The sequence below is a fragment of the Pelophylax lessonae genome (genome assembly GCF_965119305.1).
Source record: "Pelophylax lessonae genome assembly, contig: HAP1_SCAFFOLD_641, whole genome shotgun sequence".
NCBI classification, from domain to species: Eukaryota; Metazoa; Chordata; class Amphibia; order Anura; family Ranidae; genus Pelophylax; species Pelophylax lessonae.
In genome coordinates, this window is record NW_028119704.1 from 17,961 (window position 1) to 28,914 (window position 10,954).

Consider the following 10,954-nt stretch of genomic DNA (forward strand, 5'->3'; position numbering starts at 1 on the left):
GCCAAGCAGAGCACAGTTCAGTCATTGCATGCCCAGCAGAGCACAGCTCAGTCATTGCATGCCCAGCAGAGTACAGCTCAATCATTGCATGCCCAGCAGAGTACAGCTCAATCATTGCATGCCGAGCAGAGCACAGTTCAGTCATTGCATGCCGAGCAGAGCACAGCTCAGTCAGTTCAGAGTGCAGCTCAGCCAGCTCAGCAAAGGAATAATGTCACTCAGTGCAGTCCAAGCTCTGGAAGCATGGTTCAATGCAGTCAGCCATTGAAGTCACAGCAAGCCCAGCACAGTGAAGTTAATCCAGCTCAGAGTGAAGCAGAGACATTGGTTGCTCCCAGCACTCCTCGCAAATATACGAGGACTTCTCTGGAACAAAAGACCATTACAGAGAACTTACAGCGGCGCATAATGGTGGGCAGCAGCCAGGAACGTTCATCACGCTCCAAACTGCAGCAGAATAAAGGTGAGGGTGGTAATAATTTTCCACAATCTGCCCCAGTGAAGCATTCTACACCCGGAAGAGACCCTCGGCCCAGTACTAGTGATGGGAAGGTGGATCGGGAGTTCAAGCGTCCTGCAGACATGAAGCAGAAGGGGTTAAAGCCAGAACCTGCGCTGCACCTGGCTGATAAGATTCCTTTCCTGGTAAAGAGAATGGAGGCTCTGAGGAAGACCAAGGTAAAAATCCAGAAGCAGATTGAAGCTGTCTATAAACTCAAAGCTGCCAACCCCAAGAGGGAAATCATGTATGACAGCAAACTAAACTCCCTGGGCATTGAACTGGCCGGTGTATCAAAGGACATTGATGCTGTTCTGGAAGACATGGGACCAGTGGGGGAGGTGTACAGGGATCGGGACCGATTTGAGGCAGGACTGAGTGGAAGGACTGAGTTTTCTTCACAGTCCGACTCTGGGGATTTGGTCCAAAGCTCCTTGCCACCAAAGGTGTCTCCTGAAGGGAAGACTCTGAGGCCTCTGGAGGACATTGGGGTGCAACACCAGGTTGGAGCGGATTTTCCTGCTGGACCTCCAGCTCTGGGGGATGGTGAGAATGTCAATGTAACCCAGCAGATATTCACTGTACAGGAGACTCAGAGAAGTCACATGGTGGACTCCCAGCATATGGACTGTGAGAACAGTGCTGCCGCTACCACTAATACTCATTGTGGGAGCAATGCTGGGGAGACTGGTGTTCATGATGGGGGTAACACTGGGCTAACTGGTCATGATGGAGGTAACACTGGGCTAACTGGTCATGATGGGGGTAACACTGGGCTAACTGGTCATGATGCTGCCAGTAATGATGTGATGTGCAATGCTGGTGTCACTAATATTGATGTGGTGAATAATTGTGATGTCACTAATACTAATGCCAGTATATCTGAATGGGGTCAGCAACAGTCAGAGAGCGCTGAGAATGTGGCGATGGAGGAGTCAGTTCAGAATAACCCCCAAGACTCCCCCCCCTTTGGTTGATCCACCGCCTGCTCCACAGGGCAATGCTGGTCCATCTGGTCAGGTCCCTCCTCGGAATGCCTGGAGCCGTGGGGCCCCTTCTTTTTCCACCGGTAACAGTTATTCTGGTCAGGCATTTAGGAGGAGGAATGTGGTCAGATTTAAGCATAGGGGTTCCAGGGAGGATCTCCCCGATAGGAGGTTTGTAGTGAGGGAGTTGCTGTGTCAGCAGATGGGGTTTGTGCCTGCAGACATACTGGCGGTCATCAACCTCCCCGATAGGCAAGGTTATGATGTCAGCTTTAAGCTCATGTCTGACTTGGACAGATTCTGGGCCGGCTTCACCCAGTTTCGGGACAAAGAAGGTTGGAGGAATTTTATCTTCATTCCCATCTCCAAACCTGACACAGCCAATGTAAATATCATTTTCTGGAATGAGTCCCCTCCCCCCCCCCCCAGGATATTGTCATCTGGCTTAGGAGACATTGTGAAATGGTTTCAGGTTTGACAAAAACTAAAGACAGTGATGGGATCTGGACCGGTGGTTGGAGGGTTCTGGTTAAGTTGAGGCAAACTAACAATGTTACCCATCACCTGCCAAACTCCTTTTTCATTGGGCGGGAGAGAGGAGTTTGTTTCTATGCAGGACAGCCCAGGTTATGTTTTAAATGCGGTAAATCTGGCCATGTGGTGAGCGTCTGTACAATCCAAAAGTGTAATCTTTGTGGAGAGGTCGGCCATCTCAGCTCTACCTGTGAGAATGTTAAGTGCAATCTATGTGGAAGGCTTGGCCATTTCCACAGAGATTGCCCGGAGGAGGCCTTCCATAACATGGGTGGGGAATCTGCAGACGATGAACTTTTGGCTGCAGCAGAATGTCTGGAGGAGGAGGCCTTAATGAATGGGGCTATATTGGTTGGGAAGGAGGTGGACCCAGTGGTCCAGGAAACTACCCCTGAGCGGACGGATAGTGTTCAGCGGGTTGAGGATCGGCGGCCAGCTGTGCACTCTTCGTCTGTTTCGGTTCCTGTCCCAGTGAAGGACATTCCGAGTCATAAGAGAAGGAAGAAGAAAGATAGGTCTACCCGTAAACCTGAAAGTGACTGGACCTTAGTGCAGAAGCCAGCTAAGAAAGTGAAGGGGGCACCAGAAGTGGGGAAGGTAGTTTTCACCAATAGGTATGAGGTCTTATCAGAGTCGGATGCCGACTCCTGTTTTCTAGAGTCCCAGGAACTGGAGCAGGAATTAAAAAGAGTGGAAAGAGAATGTGCGACTGGCTCAGAGGACGATCCGCCCAGTAAAAAGCGTTCACCCCCTGTTCCTGTAACTGCGGAATCTGATATGGAAACTGGAAGTCGGCAGAGTGACTCTGATTCTGACTTATAATGATGGGAGCCTTATTTTTACTCCTCCTTGCTGTGATGGCAGGATTTTCTCTGACCATTGTCTCCAGCAATGTGAACAGCATAAAAAACAGGAGGACAAGACATGTAGCTTTTGAACATCTCAGGTATCTAGACGCTGATGTCTATTTTTTACAAGAAACACATCTAACATCTGTTGGACTATTACAGGAGGCAGAGAGGGAGTGGCACACGGGACCCTCATTTTGGTCTTTGGCTGTGGAGTCCTATGCGGGTGTTGCCATCCTCTTTAATACTAAGAATGTGACGGTACACAGACTGACTGAGGTGTCAATGGGAAGATGTCTTATGTTGGAGGTAACAGTTCATGGCAGGAGACTCAGATTAATTAACATATATGGGCCCCAAACAATATCAGGAAGAATTCGGTTATTTAATGATGTGAAACCATACCTTTTTACATCAGTCCCTGTAATTATGGTAGGAGACTTTAATGTCGCTAGAACATTAAGTGACCGTTCTTCTGGTAGAGTGGTGGGTAGTGACTCCAAAGTTCTTAATCGCATTATTTTGCAAACCGGGTTGAGTGATGTATTTGCACAACATGGCAGGAAGCCGGGCTTCACCTTTGCCCGTGGTAATATCAGGAGTAGACTCGATATGGCATTTGTAAGTCCTACGGAATTGGTTACCAATATGAGTGAGAAGCTGGTACCTTACTCAGATCATGTGGCTCTCTACTTTTGCCTGGGAAACTGTAAGCGTCCTGATATGGGTAGGGGGCTATGGAGGCTCAACTCCAGTCTTCTAGAGGATGAGTCAGTTCAGCAACAAGTACAGATGCTCTTGCAACACCAGGCAGAGAGACTGGACTTCTATGATTGTACGGCCGATTGGTGGGAGGATGCTAAGAAGGATATCTCTTCTCTCTTGAAGAGGTTGTCAGCTAAAATGGGGAAAAATAAATATAGCCATTATTGCAGGCTGCGGAAAGAGCTGGAGTTGCTTTATTCAGGTGGTTTGGAGGCAGGGAAGAAAATTGATCAAATAAAATCTGAGATAAGCCAGTATCAGTATAGCACAGTGGTTCTTAACCTTGTTGGAGGTACTGAACCCCACCAGTTTCATATGCGCATTCACCGAACCCTTCTTAATTGAAAAAATAAAATATGATTTTTTCAAATTCAAAACATAGGTATATATTTATACATATTTATACATTTAAACAAAACCATAAAAAAAAAAAAAAGAAGGCTCCATAGCTCAGGGGTTAGAGCACTGGTCTTGTAAACCAGGGGTCGCGAGTTCAAATCTCGCTGGGGCCTCCCTGCAAGTGTTGGCAATTGTATCTCAAAAAACAAAACCATTAAGAACAAAGAACAAAACCATTAAAACATGGGGTGTCAGGAGAGAACACACTGAGGGATGAGGTGTTGGGAGGGCACACACTGGGGGGGCTGGGAGGACATACCATGGGGTGTCAGGAGGGAACACACTGGGGGATGAGGTGTTGGGAGGGCACACACTGGGGGGGCTGGGAGGACATACCATGGGGTGTCAGGAGGGAACACACTGGGGGGAGGTGTTGGGAGGGCATTCCATGGGGTATCAGGAGGACATACACTGGGGGGGGGGGGTTTGGGAGGGCATACCATGGGGTGTCAGGAGAGAACACACTGAGGGATGAGGTGTTGGGAGGGCACACACTGGGGGGGCTGGGAGGACATACCATGGGGTGTCAGGAGGGAACACACTGGGGGGAGGTGTTGGGAGGGCATTCCATGGGGTATCAGGAGGGCACACACTGGGGGGGTTGGGAGGACATAGCATGGGGTGTCAAGAGGGAACACACTTTGGGGAGGTGTTTGGAGGGCATACCATGGGGTGTTAGGAGGGCACACATTGGGGGGAGGTGTTGGGAGAGCATTCCATGGGGTATCAGGAGGGCACACACCAGGGGGTATTCACAATGCTTTATTGAGCTAAATGAAAAGGACATGCATTTCCATCTGTCAGCTAACAGCACCTCTATGCTAAGCTGCAGTAACTCAGCAGACGTAGCATAGAGGTCCTTGTAAACGAATCCACCATGTACAGCTAGCTGAGCCTACCTCCAGGAACATTCACTCGGCTCCCTCTGCTCAGCTGCTCACACTTCCCTCTTCCAGGCGGGCGCGATCTCCGTGGTCAGGTACATCCCGCCCACTCACGCAGCAAGCACCTGCAGGAGATAGGCTGGAAACCTGCTGGGGGAGGTACAGGGGGCGGAGTGTCAAGTGTCTATGTGTAATGGCTGTGAGTCGTCCCGACCGCAGCTCTGATTTCCCGGGGTGCGCTCGGCCTCACAATCAGTAATATTTTCTCAGGGGGAGCAATTGCCCCTTTGCCCCCCCCCCGCCGAACCCCGGAGACTGACTCACCGAACCCCTGGGGTTCGATCGAACCCAGGTTAAGAACCACTGGTATAGCAGGTACAACTCCCTAGTATTTGAACGAGATTATGGATCCCCAGGGGCACCTGATCCCTTTGAGAATTGTCGGGATAAGGTGACCAGAAAGTTAATAACAGGCCTGAAAGATTCTCGTGGGGATATGCAGGTGTCTCGGGAGGGTATTCTGGGGGTGGTAAAATCATATTACGCTGACTTGTTTCGGGAGAAGGGTTTGGATAAGAAGAAGATGGCACAATTCTTAGAGGCAGTTCCAGGTCCTGATGTTGATAATTTGGATTTTTCCACTTTGACAGCAGACATAACGGTGGAGGAGGTTATGGAGGCTATTGATAAATTACGTCAAAAGAAAGCACCAGGACCCGATGGCATTAAAGCTGAGTTTTATAGGAAATTTAAAGAACTCCTAGCTCCCATTCTGGTAGATGTGTTTAAAAGTTGCTTAGAGAAACGCCTGATGCCTCCGTCCATGAGGGTTTCGTCCTTAGTTCTGCTGTTTAAGGGTAAAGAGCCTGATGACATCAAGAACTGGAGGCCCATTGCCCTTTTGAATGTAGATCGGAAGATTCTGGCAAAAATATTATTCTCTAGATTAAATTGTTTTTCTACAACATTATTGACAGACTGTCAGTATGGCACAGTAAAAGGGCGGAATATTTCTGGTGCTGTCATTTCCTTAAGGGAAGCTTTTGAGAGATGTAAGGTTCTTGGGCGAGGGAAATATATTGTGAGTTTAGACCAAGCTAAAGCTTTCGACAGGGTTGACCATGGGTATCTGTGGGCGACTTTGTTGAAGTACGGTATCCCAAGATTATTTGTTGATTGGCTAATTACTTTATATTCTAAGGCTGAGAGCTTCCCTCTCATCAATGGGTGGCAGGGTGGTACTTTTGGGGTTGAGGCTGGAGTTAGGCAGGGTTGCCCCTTGAGTCCCCTCTTATATGTGTTTGCCATTGATCCTTTGTTGAGATCGCTGCAGGAGTGTGGATTTCAGGGGGTGCCTGTCCCCCAGGCCTCGGCCCTTTCTGTAGTTGCCTATGCGGATGATGTAACAGTAGTGGTGTCTGCTTCTCATGAGGCCCAGCTGTTAGAATCTGCCATTGGAACTTACTCTGAGGCCTCGGGGTCTCTTGTTAACCTTGAGAAGAGTGAAGCTCTCTGGACACTGCAGGGTGATCCAGATTTTGATCTGCCCCAGTTTGCAAAAGCTGCAAACTATCTTAAGATCTTAGGGGTTAAGTTTGGAAGGGAGGATAATGCCAGGCTAAACTGGGAGGAGAAATTGGATGCTGGAAATGCAAAGGTTCAGCGGTGGAGGAATTGCAAGCTGACCTACAGAGAAAGAGTCACCATGTTGAAGACTTATCTAGTTCCCATCTTTCTATATGTCTCTATGGTATTTCCATTGCCAGAATCTTTCTCTGCTAGGCTCTTTAGTCTGTTTTTTCAGCTTTTATGGGGTAATAGGCTAAACCCAATAAAAAGGGGAGTCACTTACCTGCAGAAGAAAGAGGGTGGGTTGAATATGATAAACCCTAAGGTGTTTTTTGATTCTTTGTTTCTTAAACTTAATTTTGGGTGTTTAGACTCCAGCGTTGGCTTACCGTGGGTAAGTAGTGTTAGGGCCTGGATATTGCCTCATGCAGAGTCCTGGATGCAGGGGGGTTCACTCAAGAGGAAGAGATGTACTCGGGGCTATCTCCCGCCATATCTGGATTCCCCTCTGAAGTCTCTGAGGAGGTGGGGGATTGAGAAGTCCTACCTTGAAAATAGCCCAAGGAAATTGTTATATCAGAGGATCTGTAGGACCTTTTTCTGTTCTCCACTTGTACTCAGAGACTGCAGTACAGCTGTTTTAGAGGAAAGCCTAAAGTTGCTGAATAGTCCAAGATTACCTTTAAAGTTTTATGACATTGCCTGGCTGTCTCTCCATAGGAAGATGTATGTGAGAGGGAACATGAAAGGTCTGTCTGCATCTGATAGAAACTGTCCTTTGGGCTGTAATCAGGAGGAGTCCATGGAGCATTTCTTGGTGGATTGTTGGGGAAGCCATGAAGTCTGGGAGGAAGTAGCGGCCAGAGTTGGGATCCAAGGGTTGGGAAGCCTAGGTTACTCAGACAGGCTTTATGGTGTTCCCCCAACAATGCACGGTGTAGACAGAGGGACGATGTATGTGATCATTGCTGTAGTCAAATACTACCATTGGCACGCAAGGACTAAGGCTGCCATGCATAACGAACAGTTTATCCCCGGTAACATTGCAGATTTGGTGTTATCTGACCTAAGGTGGATAAAGTGTTTGGAAATTAGGAAATGTAAAAGAAGTCTAGAATTATGGGAAGGAGTTTCATTGTAACATGAAATTTACATTTATTTACCTTTTTTTTTTTTTTTTTTTTTCTCGTAAACTGCTAAGTTTTTGACCGAGACAATTTGTCAGGAATTGTTGTGTTTTGTTGTTATTTTCAGACAGTTACAGTTTGTTATTATGTATTCTGTTTTGTTTTTACAAATAAAAATATCCATACATACAGAATAAGAACAGATACCGAGAATTACACCCGGTATACAGGACAGGAGAAGTGGTACTGTGCAGAGTCCATACATACAGAATAAGAACAGATACCGAGAATTACACCCGGCATACAGGACAGGAGAAGTAGTACTGTGCAGAGTCCATACATACAGAATAAGAACAGATACCGAGAATTACACCCAGCATACAGGACAGGAGAAGTGGTACTGTGCAGAGTCCATACATACAGAATAAGAACAGATACTGAGAATTACACCCAGCATACAGGACAGGAGAAGTGGTACTGTGCAGAGTCCATACATACAGAATAAGAACAGATACCGAGAATTACACCCGGCATACAGGACAGGAGAAGTAGTACTGTGCAGAGTCCATACATACAGAATAAGAACAGATACCGAGAATTACACCCGGTATACAGGACAGGAGAAGTGGTACTGTGCAGAGTCCATACATACAGAATAAGAACAGATACCGAGAATTACACCCGGTATACAGGACAGGAGAAGTGGTACTGTGCAGAGTCCATACATACAGAATAAGAACAGATACCGAGAATTACACCCAGCATACAGGACAGGAGAAGTAGTACTGTGCAGAGTCCATACATACAGAATAAGAACAGATACTGAGAATTACACCCAGCATACAGGACAGGAGAAGTGGTACTGTGCAGAGTCCATACATACAGAATAAGAACAGATACCGAGAATTACACCCGGTATACAGGACAGGGGAAGTGGTACTGTGCAGAGTCCATACATACAGAATAAGAACAGATACCGAGAATTACACCCGGCATACAGGACAGGAGAAGTGGTACTGTGCAGAGTCCATACATACAGAATAAGAACAGATACCGAGAAATACACCCGGCATACAGGACAGGAGAAGTAGTACTGTGCAGAGTCCATACATACAGAATAAGAACAGATACCGAGAATTACACCCGGCATACAGGACAGGAGAAGTGGTACTGTGCAGAGTCCATACATACAGAATAAGAACAGATACTGAGAATTACACCCAGCATACAGGACAGGGGAAGTGGTACTGTGCAGAGTCCCTACATACAGAATAAGAACAGATACCGAGAATTACACCCGGCATACAGGACAGGAGAAGTAGTACTGTGCAGAGTCCATACATACAGAATAAGAACAGATACCGAGAATTACACCCGGCATACAGGACAGGAGAAGTGGTACTGTGCAGAGTCCATACATACAGAATAAGAACAGATACCAAGAATTACACCCAGCATACAGGACAGGAGAAGTAGTACTGTGCAGAGTCCATACATACAGAATAAGAACAGATACTGAGAATTACACCCGGCATACAGGACAGGAGAAGTAGTACTGTGCAGAGTCCATACATACAGAATAAGGACAGATACTGAGAATTACACCCGGCATACAGGACAGGAGAAGTGGTACTGTGCAGAGTCCATACATACAGAATAAGAACAGATACTGAGAATTACACCCGGCATACAGAACAGGGGAAGTGGTACTGTGCAGAGTCCATACATACAGAATAAGGACAGATACTGAGAATTACACCCGGCATACAGGACAGGAGAAGTGGTACTGTGCAGAGTCCATACATACAGAATAAGAACAGATACTGAGAATTACACCCGGCATACAGGACAGGAGAAGTAGTACTGTGCAGAGTCCATACATACAGAATAAGAACAGATACTGAGAATTACACCCGGGATACAGGACAGGAGAAGTAGTACTGTGCAGAGTCCATACATACAGAATAAGAACAGATACCGAGAATTACACCCAGCATACAGGACAGGAGAAGTGGTACTGTGCAGAGTCCATACATACAGAATAAGAACAGATACTGAGAATTACACCCAGCATACAGGACAGGAGAAGTGGTACTGTGCAGAGTCCATACATACAGAATAAGAACAGATACCGAGAATTACACCCGGTATACAGGACAGGAGAAGTGGTACTGTGCAGAGTCCATACATACAGAATAAGAACAGATACCGAGAATTACACCCGGCATACAGGACAGGAGAAGTGGTACTGTGCAGAGTCCATACATACAGAATAAGAACAGATACCGAGAATTACACCCGGCATACAGGACAGGAGAAGTGGTACTGTGCAGAGTCCATACATACAGAATAAGAACAGATACCGAGAATTACACCCGGTATACAGGACAGGAGAAGTGGTACTGTGCAGAGTCCATACATACAGAATAAGAACAGATACCGAGAATTACACCCGGCATACAGGACAGGAGAAGTGGTACTGTGCAGAGTCCATACATACAGAATAAGAACAGATACCGAGAATTACACCCAGCATACAGGACAGGAGAAGTGGTACTGTGCAGAGTCCATACATACAGAATAAGAACAGATACTGAGATTAGGTGTGTGTTGCTCTGGGGGGGGGGGGGGGGGTGGTACACAATGGGGGAGGGGGGGTAAACAATGGGTGTAATAATGATTTGTCCCTGACTTGTGATCTCGGTAAATATTGTGAGAGGTGATGTTCCCGGTGAAGAGGACCTGTCCTGTGTGCTGTGTCCTCATCCTCCCCCTCCCCCTCTATGAGCGTCCCATTGATCCGCATTCCTTCATATATCAGAATTTGGTGATCAATAAATATTGGTGGATAAATTGATGGATTTCCGGGATGAGATTTGAATTTGTTGTTGTGGGCGGAAACGCGTTGGACTTCTGTTGTCGGATTTCTGGTTTGTTTTATTTATTTGCTTTATTTATTTTATTTTATTTATTTATTTAATTAATTAATTTATTTTATTTATTTATTTTAATTAATTTATTTATTTTATTTATTTTATTTATTTTATTTATTTTATTTAATTTTATTTATTTAATTAATTTATTTATTTTATTTATTTTAATTAATTTATTTTATTTATGTTATTTGTTTTATTTATTCATTTATTTGTTTGTTTTTATTTATTTTATTTATTTATTAAAACAATAAATATTTTTATTTATTTATATTATATAAATACAACATTGGACAGATAATTTCCAGCAGACCGGTTATGTTTTGTACATTGTTGTGTATATTGTATAGAATGTAGCCGAGCGACACGCAGACATCCGCCCGCCATATAAATCCTGTATAATAATATTA